Source organism: Bombina bombina, chromosome 4 (genome assembly GCF_027579735.1).
Source record: "Bombina bombina isolate aBomBom1 chromosome 4, aBomBom1.pri, whole genome shotgun sequence".
Taxonomy (NCBI): Eukaryota; Metazoa; Chordata; class Amphibia; order Anura; family Bombinatoridae; genus Bombina; species Bombina bombina.
This window is the reverse complement of record NC_069502.1, coordinates 510,432,317-510,454,787: the sequence shown is the minus strand read 5'-3', so window position 1 is coordinate 510,454,787 and position 22,471 is coordinate 510,432,317. Positions and strand designations below refer to the sequence as shown.

The window sequence follows — 22,471 nt, the reverse complement described above, 5'->3', positions numbered from 1 at the left end:
AACTGAAGGTTGCAAGTAAAAAGCAACAGCAGCAAAGTTCGTGAGAAAACTTGAATCCAAAGAAAAACTTGCTGGTAGCAAATTTGAGTGAGCAGAGTTCAGACAAAACTGGCTAGGCAATTGAAGTGTATATCAATACTAAGCAAAGAATGAGTGAAACAGGTGTGCCTTAAATAGGGTGGAGACAGGTATGAGAAGCAGTGATCCTTAAAGAGACAGTACAACCAAGGATAGTGTATATGGCAGAGATGTATATCCTGACAGACTTACACAATTACAATATAAAGATGAATAATTTTTCAAATTAAATTCTTAGAAAAAAAAAAGAACTAAATACATGCACAAAGTAAAAGCAGGAAGCCACCTATCACTATCACCTGAATGTTTGCCTATAAAAAATAATAAACCGCATATTACCTCTCCAAAAATATATGAAATTGATTGAAGATGAATATAAAAATGCATTTTCTCATAGTGTGCAGTCCACCCTCCACAGTTGTGTCCACACAAAAATAAAAAATAAAAGGTGCCACAGGAGCAAATAGATACATAATAGTAGTATATAGAAAAAAATCAATATCAAAATATTCCAACACGACCACCAAACCAGTACGTCCCTTTTCTCTAAAACTAAACCTGTCAAATTAAATTTTACCAACTACAACTATAACATTTGCATATGGGAGGGAAAAAGTTGATTTGAATATTTAAATTTGAATATTAAATAATTCTAATATTTATAAGATAACTGAATTATAAAAACTAATTTGAATTTGAATATTACATTACAAAAGAAAATTGTAGCTTAGAAATACTATTTCGAAATGAAAATCGAATTTGAATATGACATAACAAAATCAAATTTGATATATTGGAATCGAATTTGAATATTACATTTCGAAATCGAATGTGATATATTGAATCGAATTTGAATATTACATTTCAAAATCGAATGTGAAATATAGATATCCAATTCAAATATTGAATATAATACAAAGCCAACCATTCTATTATTAGAACGAATATTTTCGAATGTAATCTAAAATTTTGAAAGCGAACATTCGAAAATCGAATGTTAGAATGTTATGTAAACATTCGAAATTCGATTCGAACGAACGAATGTATAAAAATTTGTTTTAAATTTAGAATGTTTAGAAACATTCGCCCATTCCTAATATGTATGTGTTTATATGTCTGCAAATACATAAATACATATGTACACACATATAAACATATATATATATATATATATATATATATATATATATATATATATATATATATATATATTTCTTTCATGTAATTAGCAAGAGTCCATGAGCTAGTGACGTATGGGATATACATTCCTACCAGGAGGGGCAAAGTTTCCCAAACCTCAAAATGCCTATAAATACACCCCTCACCACACCCACAAATCAGTTTTACAAACTTTGCCTCCTATGGAGGTGGTAAAGTAAGTTTGTGCTAGATTCTACGTTGATATGCGCTCCGCAGCAGGTTGGAGCCCGGTTTTCCTCTCAGCGTGCAGTGAATGTCAGAGGGATGTGAAGAGAGTATTGCCTATTTGAATTCAATGATCTCCTTCTACGGGGTCTATTTCATAGGTTCTCTGTTATCGGTCGTAGAGATTCATCTCTTACCTCCCTTTTCAGATCGACGATATACTCTTATATATACCATTACCTCTACTGATTCTCGTTTCAGTACTGGTTTGGCTTTCTACTACTTGTAGATGAGTGTCCTGGGGTAAGTAAGTCTTATTTTCTGTGACACTCTAAGCTATGGTTGGGCACTTTTATATAAAGTTCTAAATATATGTGTTCAAACATTTATTTGCCTTGACTCAGGATGTTCAACATTCCTTATTTCAGACAGTCAGTTTCATATTTGGGATAATGCATATGAATTAATCAATTTTTTTCTTACCTTAAAATTTGACTTTTTCCCTGTGGGCTATTAGGCTCGCGGGGGCTGAAAATGCTTCATTTTATTGCGTCATTCTTGGCGCAGAATTTTTTGGCGCAAAATATTTTTTCTGTTTCCGGCGTCATACGTGTCGCCGAAAGTTGCGTCATTTTTTTGACGTTTTTTTGCGCCAAAAGTGTCGGCGTTCCGGATGTGGCGTCATTTTTGGCGCTAAAAAATATGGGCGTCACTATTGTCTCCACATTATTTAAGTCTCATTATTTATTGCTTCTGGTTGCTAGAAGCTTGTTCACTGGCATTTTTTCCCATTCCTGAAACTGTCATTTAAGGAATTTGATCAATTTTGTTTTATATGTTGTTTTTTCTATTACATATTGCAAGATGTCTCCGTTTGTCCCTGAGTCAGAAGCCACTTCTGGAAAAATGCTTAACTGAGTTTCAGTTCTACCAAAGCTAAGTTCATTTATTTTAAATGTTATAAATGTTTATCTTTAGCTATGGTTTGTAATAAGTTATTATGATATACTTTTACATGCAGATTCCATTAGTATTTATGCTTTATACATTTCCATTCTTAAGTGCAAGAAATGTTTAGAAGATTTATAAGAAATATTTTTTCTGATTAAGGCTATGTCTGACTTCGTGCCTTCTAATACGATTTTTAGGTCTTTTTCACTTCTTTTTTAATTATTGAAGTTTCAAATGACCAACAACATACTGATTTATCCTTCTCTGATGATGTTTTTTTCTCTTTCAGAAATTCTCTTCATCAGATATTGACACTAACAAATCTACTTTTTTATATAATTTTTTTTTTTTATTATTAAAGTACATTTGTTCTTTGTTGAAGAGGTGTTGATTATTTTGGATATTAAGGTAACTAGTTCTTTAAGACTAGCTGACACTATTTCTGCCTTTTTATTTCTTCTGTGATTTCAGAGGTTTTCTTTCCAATTCCCCATACTAGGGAATGGAATAGGCTGAGAATTTTCTTTTATTTTTAAACTATATTCTTTGTCAGCAGTTAAATTCAATTTGGAGGGTTCTTCAATTTATTGGAGCTATCTCTACTCCTACTAATTATGCTATTGTTTTTATAGCAAAATAGTATTTATTTTCCTTTATATAGTTGTATCTTATTTTTGGAAAATTATTTAGTTTCAGGTACTTTTCTTGGTCCTGTGATATTGCAATTGCTTCATTTTTTCTGTTTACTTTAAGATCAAGTATCAGATCATGATTTATTTTAGCATTGTTAAGGGACAACATTTACTAGACTAGGTGCCGTTGCATTTGTCTTGTTGTTTTGCATTTTGCAAGTCCTCTGTTTTAACTGGTCCTTTAAACTGGACTATCATGCTAATGATTTCATTTGTGTCTTCATTTTATTGAATATATTCGCAAATGAGGGTTAATCTATGTCTTCAGCTATTTTAGCTAGAAGAATTCTGTGATTTAAAAAAAAAAAGAAAATCCATATTTCTTTTGTTCTAAGATAATCAATTATAATTGGATTCAATTCTTAACTGTTACTATGGGCTTCAAGATAGAGTTCTAAGACTAAAACTTTAAGCTTATACTAGTTTGGTTGTTCTTATTAAGGAACAAATCCTGAGTTCTTTCCCAAGTAACATGTTTTTAATTGGGGTTCGAAATTAGCTCCCTAATGTTGCGATGCACGTGCCGTATTCCAGCTTGGCTGGTAAGGGGCAGGTTAAGACTTCTTTGAAATTTATTTGGTTCTATTTTGTCCAAATTTCTTTGATTTTATTCCAGTAAGGCTAACACTTTCTTTCAGTGTGTTTCTGTCCTATATATTTTGGATACTGTTGAGGCATGGCTGGGTACCCATGGGGTTCAAGCGCTGCTCAGACCTGGAATCTTCTGGGGTTTTTATTCCAGTTCCTTTTCTAGGAACTGGGTTTTGGAGTTTTATTCAAACTATTTTGCCTGTTTGTGGTCATTGATAGCATTATTTGTTTTCTTTAGATACAATAAATGCGTATTCTTCATTTTTCTGTTTTCATTCAGATTATTTCTTGAGGATGCAGATTCTCATATGTTTCACTTGCTCTTCAGGACATAGTTAGAGGATCTTTTTTCAAAACCTCTTGATTCCTCATGCAAGGGTCACCTTTTTTTAGGTTTCCAGATGGTTTATGTCACTATCTTTGTCTCTATCAGACAAGGGACAATTTGTATTGGGTTCCGTCTCTATTTAGTCTCTATTATTTCCTTCAGTTGCTATATATGCATAGAAGTTTTAACAGCGTTGGATTCAATTCCCTTTGCTCATTTTCAATGGAAAGATCCTTTCCAGCTTTTTATGAGTGTTGTTTCTTCAAGAACATGGTTGGAGGATCAATTAACCAAAAAGTTTGTTGATTCCTCAGACAAGAGTAACCTTTTTTAGATTTCCGGATAGATTCAGTGTCCATGACTCTGTCTCTGTTGGACAGGAGACGTCTGAAATTGGTTTCAGCTTATCGAAACCTTCAGTCTCAATCATTCCCTTCGGTAGCCTTATGCATGGAAATTCTAGGTTCTTATGACTGCTGCATTGGACGTGTTCCCCTTTGCTCATTTTCACATGCGACCTCTTCAGCTCTGTATGCTGAACCAGTGGTGCCGGGATTATACAAAGATATCTCATTTAATATCTTTAAAACTGATTGTTCGACACCCTCTGACCACCATTGTTTAGTTCAGGGGGCTTCTTTTTTTCTTTCAACCTGGACTGTGATCTCAACAGATGCAAGTCTGACAGGTTGGGGAGCTGTATGGGGGTTTCTGACAGCACAAGGGGTTTGGGAAATCTCAGGAGGTGAGATTACCAATCAATATTTTGGAACTCCGTGCAATTTTCAGAAGCTCTTCAGTCATGGCCTCTTCTAAAGATAGAATAGTTCATTTGTTTTCAGACAGACAATGTCACAACTGTGGCATATATCAATCATCAAGGAGGGACTCACAGTCCTCTGGCTATGAAAGAAGTATCTCGAATACTGGTATGGGCGGAATCCAGCTCCTGTCTAATCTCTGCGGTTCATATCCCAGGTATTGACAATTGGAAAGCGGATTATCTCAGTCGCCAAACGTTACATCCGGGCGAGTGGTCTCTTCACCCAGAGGTGTTTCTTCAGATTGTTCAAATGTGGGGACTTCCAGAAATAGATCTGATGGCTTCTCATCTAAACAAGAAACTTCCCAGGTATCTGTCCAGATCCAGGGATCCTCAGGCGGAAGCAGTGGATGCATTGTCACTTCCTTGGAAGTATCATCCTGCCTATATCTTTCCGCCTCTAGTTCTTCTTCCAAGAGTAATCTCCAAGATTCTGAAGGAATGCTCATTTTTTCTGCTGGTGGCTCCAGCATGGTCTCACAGGTTTTGGTATACGGATCTTGTCCGCATGGCTTCTTGCCAACTGTGGACTCTTCCGTTAAGACCAGACCTTCTGTCACAAGGTCCTTTTTTTACCATAAGGATCTCAAATCCTTAAATTTAAAGGTATGGAGATTGAACGCTTGATTCTTAGTCAAAGAGGTTTCTCTGACTCTGTGATTAATACTATGTTACAGGCTCGTAGATCTGTATCTAGGAAGATATATTATCGAGTCTGATAATATTATTAGAATTCTGAGAATTTTTCAGTTTCTTCAGGATGGTTTGGATAAAGGTTTGTCTGCAAGTTCCTTGAAAGGACAAATTTCTGCTCTTTCTGTTCTTTTTCACAGAAGGATTGCTATTCTTCCTGATATTCATTGTTTTGTACAAGCTTTGGTTCGTATAAAACCTGTTATTAAGTCAATTTCTCCTCCTTGGAGTTTGAATTTGGTTCTGGGGGCTCTTCAAGCTCTTCCATTTGAACCTATGCATTCACTGCACATTAAATTACTTTCTTGGAAAGTTTTGTTTTCTTTTGGCCATCTCTTCTGCTAGAAGAGTTTCTGAATTATCTGCTCTTTCTTGTGAATCTCCTTTTCTGATTTTACATCAGGATAAGGCGGTGTTGCGAACTTCTTTTAAATTTTTACCTAAGGTTGTGAATTCTAACAACATTAGTAGAGAAATTGTGGTTCCTTCATTATGTCCTAATCCTAAGAATTCTAAGGAGAGATCATTGCATTCTTTGGATGTAGTTAGAGCTTTGAAATATTATGTTGAAGCTACTAAAAATTTCCGAAGACTTCTAGTCTATTTGTTATCTTTTCCGGTTCTAGGAAAGGTCAGAAGGCCTCTGCCATTTCTTTGTCATCTTGGTTGAAATCTTTAATTCATAATGCTTATGTCGAGTCGGGTAAATCTCCGCCTCAAAGGATTACAGCTCATTCTACTAGGTCAGTTTCTACTTCCTGGGAGTTTAGGAATGAAGCTTCGATTGATCCGATTTGCAAAGCAGCAACTTGGTCTTCTTTGCATACTTTTACTAAATTCTACCATTTTGATGTGTATTCTTCTGAAGCAGTTTTTGGTAGAAAAATACTTCAGGCAGCTGTTTCAGTTTGATTCTTCTGCTTATAATTTCAGTTTTCTTCATTATAAGATTTAAACTTTATTTTGGGTGTGGATTATTTTTCAGCAGAATTGGCTGTCTTTATTTTATCCCTCCCTCTCTAGTGACTCTTGCGTGGAAGATCCACATCTTGGGTAGTCATTATCCCATACGTCACTAGCTCATGGACTCTTGCTAATTACATGAAAGAAAACATAATTTATGTAAGAACTTACCTGATAAATTCATTTCTTTCATATTAGCAAGAGTCCATGAGGCCCACCCTTTTTTGTGGTGGTTATGATTTTTTTGTATAAGCACAATTATTCCAATTCCTTGTTTTTTATGCTTTCACACTTTTTTCTTATCACCCCACTTCTTGACTATTCGTTAAACTGATTTGTGGGTGTGTTGAGGGGTGTATTTATAGGCATTTTGAGGTTTGGGAAACTTTGCCCCTCCTGGTAGGAATGTATATCCCATACGTCACTAGCTCATGGACTCTTGCTAATATGAAAGAAATGAATTTATCAGGTAAGTTCTTACATAAATTATGTTATTATTGGTAAAAAAACTTACATTAATGCCCGAGTTTATATGGATATGAAACCCAAAAATTTTCTTTTGTGATTCAAATAAAGCATGCAACTTTGTTATCTTGGTATCTTTTGTTGAAAAACAGGGACGGGTGCTTAGGAGCAGTATATGGCAACAGCTTTACAAGAATTTTATCCATTTGCAAGAACTCTAGATGTCAACATGCTCCAGATGCCTACCTAGGTATCTATTCAACATAATATGATGGGAATGAAGCAAATTTGATAATAGAAGCAATTTGGAAACTTTTTAAAAATGATATGTTCTTTCTCAACCAGAAAAGAAAAATTTTGGATTTCATATCCGTTTAAATTTCTAATCAAATGTGCATGACATCATCAATAACATCAGATGATGCATGGCATCATCAATGGCATCACGGATTAGATCACACAGGACAAAGTTGATGATATCACCAGTGACCTCACTTGTGAAATCACTTTTGAAATCACCTATTAGATCACCAGAGGCATCACTATTGAATTCAAACATGACATTATCCTAGAGAGCGAAGTAAAAAAAAAGATCATATGTAAGTGTATATTGCACCTACTAAGCCTACTTTCCCTTTTATAAGCTGCTGCTCTATTTTTTATGCCTGTCTCCATCATGCACAACCACTACCTCATGCCCCACCTCAAACACAATCTCCTCTTTAAACTCTCATCTTCATTTTCCCGATACACAACCTGTTACTTGATCTCTCCCTCTCTCTACCTCATCTTCTCTGCAACCTCTTCTTCACACTCTGTTTACCCTCTCAACCCCACAAACCTTCATGTACCAGCTTCTGCTCATCCTCCCTGAAACACAGCCTCCTCCTCATTCTCTCTCACCCAGGGCAGGTGCTAGGATTTTTGGCTACACAGGCGGACATATTTTTCAACCCGTCCTTCCCTGAAGAAATTATACCATTACTGTTTCTTAACAAAATGTTATACGGATGGGTTAAGCAAATGCAGATAACTATTTTATCTATAATGATAGAGAAAACAGATATCTGTTATCATATTAAACTGTTAGTCGGATTTATTATAACTATAATATCTTTAATGGTTAATTTCTGCATGACATAACATACCAAAGTGGTGGCTATGCACAACATAGCAAGTTAGTGATGACTGCATAACAAATCAAACAGTGAGAACAATATATTAAACACATAATCCTGGAGGCAGGATGACCTCTTTTCTTTTTCATCTTTACACCTAGACTGATACAAGCATGTACAACAGGAAAATGTACCAACCTTCAGTAGAACAAGTTTTCAAGCAGAAATCCGGATTACCTGCAATCACCACTTGCCAAATTTTAAGACTGGACAAGATCTCTGTTGTTCAGTCCAGACCCCTGCTGTTGGGCAACCAATTGCGCGAGAGCAGGGCCTGTGAATAACTCATTATAATAAAGTTTGAGGTGTTTTACCTTATCCTAATCCTTTAATTTTCTTCTTTACACAAAGCCCTGCTTATCCTCTTAGCCCACTCTCCCTCACTCACCATCCATTGTTTACCCCCCTCAGCCCCGTCACACAAAACGTCTCCTTACCCTGTTTCACATGAAGGATGGTTTCATGGTTGATGTCACTAGTGTTGCAATTGATGATGTCATAATGGTTGACAGAATTGATGTCACTGATGATGTCATCAACAATGTCAAACATTATGCCATCAGTGATGTCATTGATGATGTCATGCAAAGCTCCCAATTGGGGAGTAGGGTAGTTTAAGTTTGGAATTTCCTTGCTTTTGAATGTTTCATTGAAAACTTAAAACTGAGGCATTAACATACGTTTTTTGCCAATAATTTCCTTGTTTTTGTGTAAAAAAAACAAACAAGCATAATATAAAGTAAATATACTCTTTAGAACAATTTATTTTAAAAAGAACCAGATGAATATAAGTATGCTTATTTTTTTAATATCTGTAAAAAATTTAGATAAATTATAATCAAAACTTCTCAAGCTCTGCCATATATATTATATTTATTATCATTGACTTGTACCAGCTAATTCTGTGGCAAAAATAATATATGCAAACATGTAAGCCATGCATATACATTATTGTTATAATTTACGTATATACAGTAGTTAATTGTGCCCTGGATAGGACCACAATAACGATACCTCCACAAATGCAAGGACAATTGCAGCCACACATAATTGCTGCCATTGATAGGTGCTAATGCTATTTTTATTACAAAAGAAGGCAGAGAATATACTTTTACATACATTTATCCTGTATAAGGGGTCACCCCTGGGACCTATAGAGGGAGTGGGACATGGAGGGAATCTGCTGTGTGGGCATATACCTACAATTACTCGGAAACACTAACAAACCCATCATATACTGCCCACTCTGTGTTACTAAACTGCTGCTCACCCACTGTTAAATATGCTAGCGTTGTGTGAGGGCAGCAGTTCATTAAGACAGGAGAGACAATAAGAGCTAGATTACAAGTGTCACACGTGTTAACGTTGCTAGAAGTAAGTATACTAATGGCATACAACTATTTATGTATATCTGTGTGTATGTACATTCATATACATATACACAAACACGCACACAAACTTATACATAGAGAAACACATGTACATACTCTTATGCACACATATACAAACATACATACACTTATGCATATATACATTTAACATTTATATGCATACAGATATACATTCACACACACATAATACACATACACATACATATTCACATGTACACACACATAAAAACATATATTATGCACACACACATACACTTACATACATTCAGATACAAATGCACGACACATACACTTATAAACACACTTATACACATGCACATACACACATACATACTCTTATGCACAGACACACACATACAATACAAATACACACACACACAAATACACTCATACACATACAGATAAACATTGAAACACATACGTAGAGTTATAGATACTTATGCACTTAAAAGGACATTCCTGTAAAAATTGAAACGATTATTATATAAATGAATACAAGACACCAGTACTCACACACACACAGAGCAATGTATAAATTTATACATAGCAGTGTATAAATTAATACAGCACTGTTTGCACACACAGAGCAGTGCATACATTAATACAGCACTGGTTTCACACACACAGAGCAGTGTATAAATGAATACAGCATTGTTTGCACACACAGAGCAGTGTATATACGAATACATTACTGTTTGCTCACACATAGCAGTGTATAAATGAATGCAGCACTGTTTTTACACACATAGTAATGTATAAATTAATACAACACTGTTTGCACACACAGAGCAGTGTATAAATGAATACAGCACTGTTTGCACACACAGATTAGTGTATAAATGAATACAGCATTGTTTGCACACACAGAGCAGTGTATAAATGAATATATTACTGTTTGCTCACACATAGCAGTGTATAAATGAATGCAGCACTGTTTTTTACACACATAGTAATGTATAAATGATTTATTTTTTCCCTTTCATATGTAACAAATTATTCAATTAATAGCTGAACTATATTAAATTATTTACAACACGCTCCTTTATTTTGTCATTTTCACAGCTGTTTGTCTGAGTACAGTGTCCCTTTAACTAAAATCTATTTAGCTGTACAGTGAAACTAACAGAACATGGGCGCGATCCGATATACGGCGCAGGTTTCGGCGCAAGCGAGGGAACCCATGCCGCCCGTAATGTCATCTCGCACATCGGGGTATTACATATACCCCGCCGGCAGTTCCTAAAGTACCGTAAGTCGGATAAACTAGCGAATTAAGGTAGGAAAAATCTGATTGGCTGATGCAATCAGCCAATCGGATTGAAGTTCAATTCGGTTGGCTGATCCAATCAGCCAATAGGATTGAGCTCACATTCTATTGGCTGATTGGAACAGTCAATAGAATGCAAGGTCAATCCGATTGGCTGATTGCATCAGCAAATCAGATTTTTCCTACCTTAATTCCGATTGGCTGATAGAATCCTATCAGCCAATCGGAATTCAAGGGACGCCATCTTGGATGATGTCATTTAAAGGAACCTTCATTCATCGTTAGACCGTTGGCCAGGAAGGATGCTCCGTGTCGGAAGTTTTCAAGATGGTGCCGCTCCTCGTCGGATGGAAGAAGATAGCCGCTTGGATGAAGACTTCTGCCCGGATGGAGGACCTCTTCTGCCCGGATCGGATGAAGACTTCTGCACGGTTGGAGGACCACATGTGCCCGGATCGGATGAAGACTTCTGCCCGGCTGGGTCAAGACGGCTCAAGGTAGGGTGATCTTCAATAGGGTAGTGTTAGGTTTTTTTAAGGGGGGATTGGGTGGGTTTTAGAGTAAGGTTGGGTGTGGGTGGTGGGTTTAATGTTGGGGTGGTTGTATTTCTTTTTTTACAGGTAAAAGAGCTGATTACTTTTAAGGGCTATTTGTAATTTAGTATATTATTTTGGGGGGCTTTTTATTTTATTAGGGGGCTTAGATTAGGTGTAATTAGTTTAAACTTCTTGTAATTTTTTTTATTTTCTGTAATTTAGTGTTTGTTTTTTGTACTATAGTTTAATTTATTTAATTGTATTTAATTTTATCTAATTGTAGTTAATTTATTTAATTAATTTAATGATAGTGTAGTGTTAGGTGTAATTGTAACTTAGGTTAGGTTTTATTTTACAGGTAAATGTGTAATTATTTTAACTAGGTAGCTATTAAATAGTTATTAATTATTTAATAGCTATTGTACCTAGTTAAAATAAATACAAAGTTGCCTGTAAAATAAAAATAAATCCTAAAATAGCTACAATGTAATTATTAATTATATTGTAGCTATCTTAGGGTTTATTTTAGAGGTAAGTATTTAGTTTTAAATAGGAAGAATTTAGTTAATAATAGTAATATTATTTAGATTTATTTAAATAATAATTAAGTTAGGGGGGGTGTTAGGGTTAGACTTGCTATGGCGGTTTAGTGGTTAATACTAGAATAGGTTAATTGCGGTGTGGGCTATGGCGGTTTAGGGGTTAATACAGTTTATTAGTTATTGCGGTGGGGAATTGCTGTTTACAGGTAGATAGACATTACGCATGCATTAGGTGTTAGTTTATTTTTGCAGGCATTTTAGGGAGTTACGGTGCTCCCATACTCAGTGCAAGGCCTGCTACGGCTGCCTTTTATGGCGAGGTGAAAATGGAGTAAGATTTCTCCATTTTCACCACGTAAAGCCTTGCGCTGGATATTGGATACCGATTTACGGTGCAGTCCCATGTTAGCCGTTGCCGGATTTTGCAGGCGACGCTGCATATGTAATAGGGCCCCATGCATCTAATACCTAGAGAGATACTAATCAATGACTGACTAATCAAAGCTCCCATAGAATTATTGTTTAAATTAGTTTAGGAATTACAATTTTTCTAAATCAATTAAAAGATATATTATTAAATAAATAAATAAATAAATAAATAAAAGTAAATAGATGTAACAAAGAGCATATTGAGTATTGTGTCCCTTTAAAGCTATAGAGATTGTTCTCCTTTAATTACCCTTTCACTGTAATTTGCTTATGCCAGTGGAGTTGCCTATTAGGATCCCCATTCTACTAATGTTGTAAGTAAAGGTCCCTTTTGTTGTATGATTCTCCTAATGAGCATTGCTGCTTGCTATCTGAATACTGTTGAATACCTCATTTATTAGTAGTTCTTAGAACTTAGCTTTTGTGTGAGGATCTCAGCCATTCATACTTTCATTCTCATTTATTTGTTTATCCCAATAGCTGATCTGGCTGTTAAGTAAGTAAAATGCTTACTTTTTTATCATTTTGCACATTTTACATTTAACAAAATATTTTAGCTGCAAACCATAATTATGGTTTCAAAATATGCTTTATTTAAGCCATTCAGCCAAGGGTTTGATTTGAACTGGACCTGTTACCCATTGTAACAAAACCCTATCTATTACTTCTCTCTTTTTAGCACAAAAGTATACAATACTGAATAAATAATAGTGTATAACTGATAATAATGCAGAACTGCAAAAGGATGAGTTATATATTATTATTTAGTACTCTTATCTTACACTAAATGAAAGACAATGCAAATTATGTTTGCTTTGTTTTTAAGATAGGAAATATGTTTCACTTAATAAGTGTATTTTCTCATCATCAACTGTGTAAGAAATAAGTTATTGCTAAATATTCGATCAATGTGTGACTTAACTGAGAATGTTTAAAATGGTATCTTGAATAAAATAAAATAGTTTGTGGTGGGGGGGGGGGGCTGGTAGAACATCAGAAGCCAAACATTTTCTTTTTTAGAGTTTATTATTATTTAGTTTTTGTATATAGCTGAAAAATGCATGGGAAGTTCAATGTTTCTAAAATATTTTTTACTTTGAAAAAAAAAAAGATTAGAAGAGTGGGAAACAGAATGTAATATATAATTTATGGTGTTACTAATCAATATATGGAATTAATCATCTAGATCTTTTCATAGTTTTATTAAGTATTTGTGAGATTTAAATTATATTTTATTAGTCGCAGAGAACATGCATAGATTATGCTTAAAGTTACATTGGAAAGAAGAGATCCCCAGTTGAAATGAAAGCACTGTTCCTTCAATTCATTTATAAAATAAAAACGTAGAGGAAGTTGTCATGACTACTCAACAGGAAGGCTGAAATTACATCAATGTGAGAATATGTTGTCAACAACAGCATGTGTCAGAGGGAATAGACTTTGCTGTCAGATTAAAGTCCAAAACATTTTGGGGTAGGGGGTTAATTGCAGTGTAATACATCTCAAACTTCTAACAGAAAGTAAAATTGCTACTTTACCTTTAAAGAAGAATTGCAGCCAAAATGTGTATTACACTGCGTAAGTGAACATTTAAGACGCCTCTAATGCACGAATGCTTGAATTAATTTGTTTGGAATTTGGCAGTTTACTTTGGACTCACAGTAGCTACAGACTCAGAACATTTTAATTAAATCTGTTCAGTATCTTAGGAGTTTTATGAAGTAATAATATTCTTTTCCTATAAAGCAACATGAGTAAATTTAGCCAGGGAGAAGAACAAACACCTGCAAAAACAATTAATACATTTGATGGGACTACAGACTTATGGGCCTCTAGTTATTAAGGTCTGGCGGACCTGATCCGACACTGCGGATCAGGTCCGACAGACCTTGCTGAATACGGCGAGCAATACGCTCGCCGTATTCAGCATTGCACCAGCATTTCACAAGAGCTGCTGGTATAACGCCGCCCCCTGCATACTCACAGCCAATAGGCCGCCAGCAGGGGGGTGTCAATCAACCCGATCGTACTTGATCGGGTTGATTTCCGGCGATGTCAGAGCTGCTCAGAGCAGGCGGACAGGTTATGGAGCAGCGGTCTTTGTGACCGCTGCTTCATAACTGCTGTTTCAGGCGAGTCTGCAGGCTCGCCAGAAACACAGGGCATGAAGCTCCAATCGGAGCTTGATAAATATGCCCCATAGGCTTCAGTTTTCCTAATATAGATAGATATAGACCCTCATTTGTGAATATGCAGGTGGACAACAGGACCATTTCTAGGGGTGAGTGAATTGGGGACTCAGAGCAGGGCTCTATATACCACGTTCTTCCATTTTTCTAGTATGCAGCTGGAAAACTAAAATTCCCATGGAGCTTCAGCCTGGGGAGCAGATGGACTAGGGAGGGAGGGATTGGATCCTGTCACAGCAATGATGGACTTCCTACAGGTTCTCATTTCATGTGCTGCATAGGCTGTGCTGTAAGATGTATATATATTGAGCTCCTGGCTGTTATAACTACTTAAATGCTAACTCAAGGAAAAATGGTCATTGACAATTTAACATTTTGTAAATTAGTGCTGTGATCCTACAGAATAGGCAGTTTAAGGATATATTTTGATAAAAGTCAGATTAGCCTATGGCAGTCCAGGCTTCAAAAAGCCAGCATGACTAACCTCAGCCAACAGTTGCTATCTAGTTTGTTGTGCCCAATCATTAGCCATGTCTGTGGAATATAGATGACCCGCTCAATCAACATCACTCCACTAACTAAGCATCCACAACTTGTCCCACTTGTCCCATCATGAATGACATACTGGAACATTTAAAATATATGTAGCACCCGTTTAGAAGTTGGGTGTTGACCTGAATAAGACCTAGATTATGAATGGAGCACACAATTGAGATTTCTCAAGCGCAATATTTTTGCTTTACTTATAATACCAGTGCACATTTAAAAGTAAAGCGCAATGCGAACGCGACCTCGCATTCGCATTGCATGAAAGCTATGTGCTCACAAGAGCACGCTTCCCTAGGCTCCAATGGGAGTCTCTATCTAATGCCAATAGACAAGGCACAGAACCTAGTGCAGCGAAGAGGGTAAGTCGTGCAGCGTTGGGCAGCAAAGTTTAAATATATAAGTATATGAATAAATACATATATATTTATGTGTTTATATGTGTATATACACATATTAACACATAAATATATATGCATATAAGCATATATATTAACAAAATAAACCTAAATGCTTGTCTATATGTGTATTTGTGTAAATATTTAATTATGTGAACTCATACATGCATATTTTATATAAATATATATATTTATTTTTTGCAAAGAGAAATCCTGACAACAACCTGGTGTACCGCTCAAAAACAAACATGTCAGTGCCAACCTAGACTCGGCCAAAGTCTTTAAAGGGAAAACATAGAATGCAATCGCAGGTATTATACCAAAAATCCTTTAATGGTACTCCAAAATACAAAGTGTGGCCCTATGCCATAATTTTTTGGCTGTAATGTGAGCCTTTATTGCATGGAGGTCTTTTTCTATCTTTGAGTTGACATTAAGTGGACTACTAACTTTTATCCCTCTGAGCAAGTAGCCTTTAACCCCTGACTAGAAAACCATAGTGATATTTTTCCATCCATGTGTGTGTATATACAGTATATATATCTATATATATATATATATATATATATATATATATATATATATATATATATATATATATATATATATATATATATATAAATTTAAAAATTAAAGGATGAATTTTGTCTTAGTTAAGAACATATAAATGTAAAGTAGTCCTAATTTACCTTCAACTTAAAAAGGACAGTAAAGTCAAAATTAAACTTTCATGATTCAGATAGAGCATGCTATTTTAAACAACCTTCAATTTACTTCTGATATCAAATTTGCTTTGTTCACTTGGTATCTAATGTTGAAGATTGAAACTTGGTAGGCTCATAAGAGCTTAGTAGTGTGCACGGGTCTTTAGTACAAATAATGTTCTATCAGAATCATGAATGTTTCATTTTGACTTTACTGTCCCTTTAAGCGCAGTTGGTATAGTGCAGTTTCAGGTTAGAAAAGGCTTTCTTTAACGTGCCCCATAGAAGTCTATGGGGAGAGGGAGTTAGTGGGTTGTGATAGTCAATGTCCTGAAGTCAGAGTTAGAGTCTTTTTACTTTCAACTTGTAATACCAGTGCTTTACCTTGAGTGGATTTATTGCTCCACTTTTAATCTAGCACCATTAAGAGAAAAACTAATTTACAGTACACTGGCCCTCAAGACAGCTGCTTCTTAAAATAGTATTAGTATTAGTATGTTTGCAAACACTCTGAAGTTGCATACACAGCTTGGTTAATGAAGCCTATTACTATTGGTTACCATTAAATACTATCACCTAGATTACGATTTTTGCGTTAGAGGCTGTGCAGTGCTAATGAGCAGTTTATGCTCACCGCTCACTTACAGACAGCGCTGGTATTACAAATTTTTACAAACCAGATAAGAAGTGAGCGTTGAGCAAAATTTTGCTCATTACCGCACTCCATTACCAGCGCTGCTTACGTTAGCGATGAGCTGGTGTAACGTGCTCGTGCACAATTTCCACATAAGAATCAACGGGGAGAGCCGGCTGAAAAAAAGTCTAACACCTGCAAAAAAGCAGCGTAAAACTCAGTAACGCAGCCCCATTGATTCCTATGGGGAAATAAAAGTTATGTCTACACCTAACACCCTAACATGAACCCTGAGTCTAAACACCCCTAATCTTACACTTATTAACCCCTAAACTGCCGCCCCCAACATCACCGCAACCTACATTATATTATTAACCCCTAATCTGCCGCTCCAGACACCGCTGCCACCTACATTATACTTATGAACCCCTAATCTGCTGCCCCAACATCGCCGCCACCTACATTATATTTATTAACCCCAATCTGCCGCCCCCAAAGTCGCTGCCACTATAATAAACACATTAACCCCTAAACCGCCGCACTCCCACATCACAAACATAAAGTTAAATATTATTAACCCCTAATCTGCCATCCCTAACATCGCCACCACCTACCTACATTTATTAACCCCTAATCTGCCGCCCCCAAGTCGCCGCCACTATTCTAAATTTATTAACCCCTAAACCTAAGTCTAACCCTAACCCCCACTAACTTAAATATAATTTAAATAAATCTAAATAAAATTACTATAATTAACTAAATAATTCCTATTTAAAACTAAATACTTGCCTATAAAGTAAACCCTAAGATAGCTACACTATAACTAATACTTACATTGTATCTAGCTTAGGGTTTATTTTTATTTTAGAGGCAAGTTTGTATTTATTTTAACTAGGTAGAATAGTTATTAAATAGTTATTAACTATTTAATAACTACCTAGTTAAAATAAAGACAAATCTACCTGTAAAATAAAACCTAACCTAAATTACAATAACACCTAACACTACACTATCATTAAATTAATTTCCTAAATTAAATACAATTAAATAAAATTATCTAAAGTACAAAAACAAACAAAAACTAAATTACAGAAGATAATAAACAAATTACAAGATTTTTAAACTAATTACACCTAATCTAATCCCCCTAACAAAATAAAAAAGCCCCCCAAAAAATAAAAAAAGCCCTACCCTACACTAAATTACAAATAGCCCTTAAAAGGATCTTTTGCGGGGCATTGCCCCAAAGTAATCAGCTCTTTTACCTGTAATAAAAATTACAAATCCCCCCAACATAAAAACCCACCACCCACACAACCAACCCTACACTAAGACCCACCCAATACCCCCTTAAAAAAACCTAACACTATCCCCTTGAAGATCACCTTACCGGGAGAAGCCTTCATCCAAACAGGCCGAAGTCCTCAACGAAGCTGGGAGAAGTTTTCATCCAAGCCAGGCAAAGTAATCCTCCAGACGGGCAGAAGTCTTCATCCAGACAGCATCTTCTATCCTCATCCATCCAGCGCGGAGCGGGTCTATCTTCAAGACATCCAGCATGGAGCATCCTCTTCCAACGAAGTCCTCTTACTAAATGATGGTTCCTTTAAGTGACGTCATCCAAGATGGTGTCCCTTCAATTCCGATTGGCTGATAGAATTCTATCAGCCAATCTGAATTAAGGTAGAAAAAATCCTATTGGCTGATGCAATCAGCCAATAGGATTGAAGTTCAATCCTATTGGCTGATCCAATCAGCCAATAGGATTGAGCTGGCATTCTATTGGCTGTTCCAATCAGATTGGCTGATCTACCTTAATTCCGATTGGCTGATAGAATTCTATCAGCCAATCGGAATTGAAGGGACGCCATCTTGGATGACGTCACTTAAAGAAACCGTCATTTAGTAAGAAGACTTCGTTGGAAGAGGATGCTCCGCACCGTATGTCTTGAAGATGGACCCGCTCCGCGCCGGATGGATGAAGATAGAAGATGCCTTCTGGATGAAGACTTCTGCCCGTCTGGAGGACCACTTCGCCCGCCTTGGATGAAGACTTCTCCCGGCTTCATTGAGGACTTCGGCCTGGTTGGATGAAGATAATTTTATTTAATTGTATTTAATTGTATTTAATTTATGGAATTAATTTAATTGTAGTGTAAGGTTAGGTGTTAGTGTAATTTAGGTTAGGTTTTATTTTACAGGTAAATTTGTATTTATTTTAGCTAGGTAGTTAGTAAATAGTTAATAACTATTTAGTAACTATTCTACCTAGTTAAAATAAATACAAACTTGCCTGTAAAATAAAAATAAACCCTAAGCTAGCTACAATGCAACTATTAGTTATATTGTAGCTAGCTTAGGGTTTATTTTATAGGTAAGTATTTAGTTTTAAATAGGAATAATTTAGTTAATGATAGGAATTTTATTTAGATTTATTTTAATTATATTTAAGTTAGGGGGTGTTAGGGTTAGACTTAGATTTAGGGGTTAATAACTTTAGTATAGTCGCTGCGACGTTGGGGGTGGCAGATTTGGGGTAAATTAATGTAGGTTGGTGTCGGCGATGCTAGGGGTGGCAGATTAGGAGTTAATAATATTTAACTAGTGTTTGCGATGTGGGAGTGCGGCGGTTTAGGGGTTAATATATTTATTATAGTGGCGGCGATGTCCGGTTCGGCAGATTAGGGGTTAACATTTTTATTTTAGTGTTTGCGATGTGGGGGGCCTCGGTTTAGGGGTTAATAGGTAGTTTATGGGTGTTTGTGTACTTTTTAGCACTTTAGTTAAGAGTTTTATGCTACGACGTTGTAGTGTAAAACTCTTAACTACTGACTTTAAAATTTGGTACCAGTCTTTACAGGAGAGGGTCTACCGATCACTTTTTGTCAGACTCGTAATACCGGCACTATGCAAGTCCCATTGAAAAAAGAGGATACACAATTTACATAAGTTAATTTGCAGTATTTCCAAGTCTGGCCAAAAAAGTGAACGGTACACCTGTACCTGCAAGACTTGTAATAGCAGCGGGCGTTAAAAAGCAGCGTTAGGACCGGTCAACGCTGCTTTTTAAGGCTAACACAAAACTTGTAATCGAGCTGTATGTAAGTTGGGGGTTTAAAAATGTTTTTGCACTGGGGCCCATTATTCTTTAGTTTTATTGCTGCTAACAGACTATTTTTTGCAATCATGTTCTCACCTAAAGCTTGTGCATAGAATTTTGTAGTAAAATAAAACCTTGAATTAAGGTTATTGTTTTAAACATACTTCTAACTTTCTATTCATTCTATTCATTTATTTTATAAAATGTTTGATGGACAAGCCATATTAGAAAAGATATATAATATAATCCCATTCTGACTAAAGAAAATATAATGTTCTGTTAATAGATTCATTTTAGAAAAGCAGTTTCAAATGAGTATTTTCTACAGTGTTTCATTTATATTGTCCTTGCTCCATAAAATTGTCCTATCTTTGAAAAAATTCTAAGCCTCTTTTCAGAATTCATCTTTTTCAAACATGTCAACAGTATGTCCTTTATTATTTAATGTGGTTCTTTTTCTGCCAGCTATTTTATTTTGATTTAATGAGTATTTTGAAACATATTTACTGTAGTCAGAAATAATATTTAAAAATAAAATAAATTCAAACATATAGCTATATATTGTGGTTAGGGTAATTATTTTGGGGTCATTCTAAACTGGGTTAACATATTTCACGTGTATTTAGCAGCAAAAGATATCTAAAATTAATAGCTATAGCAAATAAATTTGAAAATACACATGACTACTAGCCACATGTTTCTTATTAAAGCAGAACGTAAATTAAAGGGATGTTGTACCCAACAAAAATTCTGTAACAAAAATAAAAGATCAGCCTTTAAACATGTAGACATTTTAAACATTTAAATTGAAAATAATACTGTAGTGTACATACATGTATATATATGCATCTCTATGTTAAATGTATATATATGCATCTCTATGTTAAATGTATATATATGCATCTCTATGTTAAATGTATATATATGCATCTCTATGTTAAATGTATATATATGCATCTCTATGTTAAATGTATATATATGCATCTCTATGTTAAAGTCCTTTGCCTGCCTTTTTATCTCATATCTTTAAGCCCTTATAACTTTTGTGTGCAATATGTTTTTTTTAACCCTTTGAGTGCTTTCCCACCTAGGTGTTAAGATTTTTAAATTTTTTTAAATTTTTTTATTTTTTGTAACTTTTTTTTTTATTTTTTTCAGACCCCCAAGACTTACACAATTGGAAAGGTTAGGCGATTACCTTTCCAATAATGGGTCTTGGGGGTCTGTAGCTGCTTAGATTCCTGAGAAACAGGCTTCTAAGCAGCAAGCCCCCTGCTCCCATACTTAACATTGTTAAGTATAAATAAAGTTGCGCAGTGACGTCATCACGTTATTGCGCAAAACGGGAAGCCGCGGAGATGCCTGTAACTCTACAGGCACGATCGCAGGGGTAGGAACGGGTGGGAGCACCCAGATCTCCCTCAAGGTTGGAGAGTGCTAGTGACAGCTCTGAGCCATCATTAGCACCAGAGTGGGAAGCTCTGTGTGACGACTCAGACCCTTCATTAGCACTCAAAGCGTCAAATAATTTTATTAGATAGTGTTATTATGAGTGTAACTGCACAATTAAATGTATTTTGATGTTTTTTTGTGCAACTTTTTAGTTGAACAAAACAGTTAACCGGAGCTTTGAAGTCACGATCTCCCAACGTGCATTAATTTCAATTTCGTTTACGTTTAACTCATAATACACGTGCTACTTCCGACGTGCAAAAAAACCCCTTATTGCTTGCGCGCAACAGTTAGGGCATAATTCGTAATGTAGCCCTAATTAAGTAGCAAGCATGTGTAAGAGCATTCATCTTTCTTGTCGTTTGCATGAAGCGTGCATTATCTGCTACGTAGAGAGTGTGTGGGACCACTCTCTGTCATTACAAAAGGGATAGGAAAATAATTGGGTGGAGAGAAGAGCAAAACAGATTAAAATAAAAAAGATACTCTTTTTTATTTTATACAAACACAAATTTGAAAATTAAAGGGACAGTCTAGTCCAAAAAAAACTTTTATGAATCAGATAGGGCATGTCATTTTAAACAATTTTCCAATTTACTTTTATCACCAATTTTTCTTTGTTCTATTGATATTCTTAGTTGAAAGCTTAACCTAGGAGGTTCATATGCTAATTTCTTAGACCTTGAAGGCCGCCTCTAAAGAATGCATTTTAACAGGTTTTTCACCACTAGAGGGTGTTAGTTCATGATTTTCATATAGATAACACTGTGCTCATGCACGTGAAGTTACCTGTGAGCGATCACTGATTGACTAAACTGGAAGTCTGTCAAAAGAACTGAAATAAAGGGGCAGATTGCAGAGGCTTAGATACAAGATAATCACAGAGGTAAAAAATATATAAATATAACTGTATTGGTTATGCAAAACTGGGGAATGGGTAAAAAAGGGATTATCTATCTTTTAAAACAATAACAATTCTGGTGTAGACTGTCCCTTTAATATATTGTTATATTATTATTATATACATATTTTATTTACCATCACTATAACATAAGTTTGGGGGAGGGATAAGTACATATAAACACCTAGATTACGAGTCTTGCGTTTTTAACGCCCGCTGGTATTACGAGTCTGGCAGGTACAGGTGTACCGCTCA

General features: G+C 35.5%; 1 protein-coding gene across 4 annotated transcripts in view; it reads right to left on the bottom strand.

The window, feature by feature from the left end:
* COL19A1 (collagen type XIX alpha 1 chain) overlaps positions 1-22,471 on the bottom strand; it is a 1,696,717-nt gene that overhangs the window by 533,941 nt on the left and 1,140,305 nt on the right. The window lies entirely within an intron of this gene.